The following is a 6,048-nucleotide window of genomic DNA, read 5'->3' on the forward strand; positions in this document are numbered from 1 at the left end:
TATTTCTTCATGTACCATTTTAAAAAAGTTTTTTATTAAGTTTCTTTTGTATTATTCTTGTTGTCTAATTACAGTTAAAATAATTTACATTTTTTTAAAAAATATTTAATTTATGTGTAAAACTTGAATTTATAAAAACAAATCTGAAACAAATATGAGATATAAAAACTGTAAAGATTAATATGATAGACAAAAATAATAATTAAAAATTATAAATGTGATATTTAATTAATTATAAGGATTAAATTGCAAATAAAAAGATGAAACTTCAAATTTGATGTTTTGAGTAGTGAAACTTTATATTTGAAGTTTCACTACACAAAACTCTAAATTTGAAGTTTTGAAGTGTTTTTTGGAGAACAAAAAACTCTATATTTAGAGTTATAGAGTTTCTTTTGGAGATGCTCTAAGAGCATCATTAAAGGGGGTAGCTTAGGGGTGGCTTAGAATTAAAAAAATAGGAAAAAGAGGAAGAAAGAGAAGGAAGAAGAGGCATCGACGCCTGATTAAGCACCAACAAGCTGTGTTGCTTGTCTTTTTCGTGGGCCCCACTGACACGTGGTGGCCCGCGATTGGTCCTTTTTGTTTTTTAATTTTTTTTTTTGAAAAAACCAAAAAAAAAAAATAATAATAATAAAAAAATTTAAACAACCCTATTTAAGCTACACGTGGGTTGATGGTGCTCTAAGTTGACATAAACATAATTACGAGCGTCTTCGTTTCTTCATCTTCAGGACAAAACACACATTCTTGGTAGGACAAAAACATTATTCTTGGTAGGACCAAACCTAACTGTCAGTAAGAAGTTTTTTTCTTTTAATGAGGGGAAAACAAATGGACTATAAAGAGAGGACCAAAGAGAATAAGCTATCACATCAAATTAGAAAACAAACCTACATACAAACGTTAAGAAAAATGAAGACAAGTTCGTTATGTGTGGTTATCTTTCTCCTCGTGCTAATCTTACAAACTAACAAACTAGAGAGTGGGCATCTCCGTTCCACTGATCAAGACACGGTTAAGAACATCAACACTGATGAAAGAAATACAACCACCAAAATAGTTCTCAAGGACAAGAAAAGAAGTTATGGTGGAGGAAGCAACAGCTATAGATGGGGAGGTGGAGGAGGCGGTGGGGAGGAGGTGGTGGTGGAGGTGGTGGGGGAGGAGGTGGTGGTGGTGGAGGAGGAGGTGGAGGCGGATGGGGATGGGAGGAGGAGGAGGTGGTAGTGGTGGAGGAGGCTGGTATAAATGGGGTTGCGGCCAGGGAGGTGGAAGAGAAGGAAGAGGAGAGTTTGTGAAAAGAGAATACGCAGAGTGCAAGGGAAAAGGGAAATGTAGGGGAAGGAGATTGGAATGTCCTCAACATTGTGGAGGTTTTTGTTTTTACGATTGTCTCTTTCTCTGCAAACCGCATTGCCGTCGCTAGAGACTAGAAAGTGGGTTCTTTGTTGCTTGTTTCCTACTATCTTCTTTTGGGTTCTTTGTTTTTCTCTGTTTGTAGTAGTACCTTTATTTCTTAGAGTTTCTTCTTTACAAATCCTTTTTTCCTTGCAAGTCTTTTCAAGCTCCTTGAGACTTTGAGAGCTGACAATGAAAAAAATAGCCGCCACTACATTAGGATCTTGATTCATCTACAGCTTTTTTTGCCTTTTATAATGAACTAAAAGTTCATTAATTCCCGTAGGAGACTTTTCTTGTGCAACGCTATATTAAAGTTTTTATACAAGTTACAACTGTAAGTAGAGATCAAAAAGAAATATCTCAAACAGGAAATCAACGTCAATAGAGCATGAAAATGACCAGTCCAATATCCTATCATATCTTGGTTTTGTTAACGTATATCCAGTACCAGTCATTAGTTTACTAAGACCAGAAGCTAAAATAAATAAAAAAAGCTGAAAATAGAAAGACGTGCGATTGAACTAGCATTAAACTAACCTAGTTTTACCACTAGACTAAGGAAAGCTCTCATAGTTAAGGGCCGGAAATTCTTGATAATGTTGAAGGCGGAAGCCCATGCTTCTTTACCTTCCTCCTAGTATCGGCCTGCGTCTATCTCACTCTCTCATTAAAATAATCTCGATATATTGTAGATATTGAACATAATGGTTACTGAGGAATATATTCAAATATATCAAAATATCCAAAACTTTTCAGGAGCATTTTACTTTTTTTTTTGCTAAAAGAATAATAGACGTATGAAATAATGTGCGAGGTATTTCCAGGATCGAATAACATAGAAAAAGCCAGATCAATATTGCGTCAATACAAGGAGCATTTAACTTCAACCTTTCATCTTTTTAAGCATGATTTTTGGCTGAATTTCGTAGAATGAAAAAAGACAAGGTTACTGACATCACCTATGAAACATGCATCTAAAGAACGATGATTGGTATAAAAGAACACTCAATGCAACTATGTAACAAGGGGAAAGGTTTCGTAAAAGAAAACCAGCCTTTCGGGTTTTCCATATCATAAGCGAATGAATGATATATTCTGAACCAATATGGCCTAAATTAGTTATTTAGTTGGATCAGTTTAGCACAACGAAGATGATGCCGCTTTTCTTTTTCACAGAAAGTAAACAACCAAGACTACAACACGTCTAACACATGAATGAAACAAATAAAAACAAGAAAACTAGCTATTACACGACGTCAACCATTCTTTTTTGTTTAACCTGGGGGTATCCCGGGCCAAGGTCCAGACTAATCCCCAAGGAAATGTGCATCCCACAGATGGACCTTCTCTCAGGATTTTCAAATGAGCCGAAAGCATGGCTCATATCCGCGTGGCCACAAATCAGGGTAATCTGAATGACAACGGATTCGAACTCAGGTCTTTTAGGGATCTTGGAACGCCATGTACCATCCGACCACTGACTCGTGGTTATGTCAACCATTCTTTCACTCTCAAAAACCTCTCGTAGCCAGAACTAGATATTATTAGGGCGAACCCAAAAAATAATTTATCATGGGACATAATATATATTTGTAAAGTTTTATGATATATATAATTATTATTAATTAAATTATTCATTAAAAACTTATATTATGTTATATTATATATTTAAAAAAAACACTTTACTATTTTACATTAAAATGAGTCAAATAAAAATATATGTTTGATAGTGTTAAATATTTTTAATTAATATCAAAAAATTATATTATATATAATTTTATTATGAAAAAGTGATCCATTTTAGTTAATTTTTAAATTTAAATATTAGAAAATGCAAACTTGATAAAAATAATACATAAAGTAAAACTTAAATAAAGTAACTTTTATTTTGAAAAATAAAAATTTTATTAAAGAAAAGGAAGAAAAGAATGTTTTTTCTATTAGGTAGTAGAGAACAAAAGAAAATTGAAAACTTTGTTTTAGAAAAAGTGATTAAAAATAAAATGGGTAAAAGAATCTGAAAACAAAATCCAGCAGCTAGTGGAACACTAATGAAATCTTTAAACCAACAGAGCTGATAATATATGGGAAAGGGTACGATCTTGGATTTGGTTGATATTTATTAAGAAATAAAGATATGAAGCATATAATGGAGATAGAATCATCATAAGATGCCCATCACCTCGGCATATATTTGTTTCTTAGTGAATATGCTTCCAAATCTCTGATAACGAAAGACACGTCGTTATGGCAGCCAAAACTATTCATATTAACTACCAAAACTTGCTTAACTTGTTTCATTACCAAACTAAGTGGAAAAAGGTAGTAAGAAAGCATCATGGATGATGCAGATAAATATTTGAAATATTTCTATATATCTTATTATTTATTTTATAAATTATTTGATAATTATCTTAATGTTTTAGGGCTTTATGGTTTTCTTATATATAGTCTTTTAGACTCTAGGGTTGTATTCAGTTTTTGATGATTTAATAAAAAGAGTTTTCCTAAAGAGGTTTTGATAAACTATTGAGAAGAGTATTCTCAAATCCTAAAGAGGTTTTGATAAACCACTGTGAAGAGTATTCACAAACCCTAGATTTGTGTATTCTTGAAATAAACGGATCTACTTTTATCCCAGAAGCTTCCGCTACACCAATGGACGTAGAAGTTGAGTTGCCTTCTACTACTACTAACAAGGGAGCTTTCGAAATAGCTCAAAATGTGGTTTGCGAAGGCAGTCGTATGTAAGTAAGATGTACATGGATTTGACATTTTCCACAAAAGTCTTTGATAAATTAGGATCGGTCCATTTAATAAATGGCAAATTGATAAAGAAAAATAAGTAGGAACATAAAAAGAAAGCACTCTAAAAATAACGATTTAAAACTTATAACTGTTTTATCAAAATAAAAATCATAAAATATTTAGTTTTCTACACAGCTGAAAAAATCTAATTCACTTCTAAAAACATTATTGTAATGATTTAATTTCTTGTAAACTAATTATTATAAGTTTGATCCCTTTGTATCATTGTAGATTTTTCACAAAGATGAAAAATTCTAATCCTCTTTTTAAAAAATTATTCTAATAATTTAATTTTCTTGTAAACAAATTATGATTAGTTTGATCCCTTTTGTATATTGCAGATTTTCACAAGATTTAGTCATAACTATTTTTTTATTTTTATGTATCTGTCGAATTCCAATTTTAATACGCAAGTTTTTTTTTAAACCCATCATTACATTTACTAATATGTAGGTACACTGAATTTAGATGCAGCACACATGAAAAATGAAGATGAAAAGGACTCTTCCTTTCCAAAAAGACTCTTTCTTTTGGAAATGGGGAGGCAGAAGATGAAAAGGACTCTTCCTCACATGCAAAAATACACCTTTCCCATATACTTGGATAAAATATCTTTTAATTTTTAGTGTTATTTACAATGATATACCACTGAGTATTTAATTAATTTTCCTATATTAATATTTATCTTTTTCAGTTATTTAACGTGTGTTTCCTAATTTTTTTTGTCTTTTTCTGTTTAATTAATGCATTTCTAAAATCGAATTCTATTCAGTGTGTATTATCTTTTATGATTTTTTTGTCTTTTTTGTTTAATTAATATATTTCCAAAATCGAATTTGAAATAAAAAAATTGGCAACAATAATTAATAAACCTAACTTATATTATTCATTTTTTCCTATTTTCTTATATATGCGTGTGTGATTGGAAATAATTAATAAACATAGCTTTAAATATTTAATGAACAATATTATTTTAAATATGTAATTATATTTTTATTATTTATTAGTAATAACTAAATATAAAAAACACATTAAAATAATCATTTATATAATATATAAATATATTATGTTACATATAATTTTCATATAAATAATACCACAATGTAAGTTCAGTATGATAAATGTTGAAAATATTAAATATATAGCAATTTTTTAAATAATATATACAATAATTTTATTATACATTACCATAAATTTTGATCCATAAAAAAATTAAAATACATTTGTACGGACATATCGGGTCATATTCAGAAATTTTATTTTCTAGATATTTTATACATAAAATCTAATTATACAAATGTTAGATTTGTTTATATGATCTAATTATACAAATTTTTGATTTGTTTATATGATGTCCAATAAATATCGATCATATAATTACTGTAGAACGAAAAAAAATTATTCGATGTAATTAGGCACATTGTTATTTTTAAATATGTTATATTAGTACACATATTGCAACACATATATAATATCTAGAATAAACAAAATAAAATGGAAATTGACACCCGCTCGATTGAGCGGGTCAAAATCTAGTTTTGACTTATTTCACTTGAAAAATGAAAATAATGTATATATTATATATATATATAACTGAAACAACTAATTTCTTTATATGAATTCTTGATACACAAAAGAAAAAGTCTTGCTCCATGATTCACAAAATAAGTCATCGCGATTTTTACATGAAAATTTATAAGGATAAGAAAAAAACATTTGCATAAACCACAAGGGAATACATAGGTTTATTACAATGATTAAAATAGCAACCTCAATCTCACTCAAAATTACAGAAGACAACAAAAACCCCCTAAAATCAAGAAGATCAAAAAGGAA

General features: G+C 29.7%; 1 pseudogene; it reads left to right on the forward strand.

The window, feature by feature from the left end:
* Positions 1–862: 862 nt before the first annotated feature.
* LOC108840376 (uncharacterized) lies at positions 863–1,552 on the forward strand (annotated as a pseudogene).
* The last annotated feature ends 4,496 nt before the right edge of the window (positions 1,553–6,048 follow it).

The sequence above is a fragment of the Raphanus sativus genome, chromosome 2 (assembly GCF_000801105.2).
Source record: "Raphanus sativus cultivar WK10039 chromosome 2, ASM80110v3, whole genome shotgun sequence".
NCBI classification, from domain to species: domain Eukaryota; kingdom Viridiplantae; phylum Streptophyta; class Magnoliopsida; order Brassicales; family Brassicaceae; genus Raphanus; species Raphanus sativus.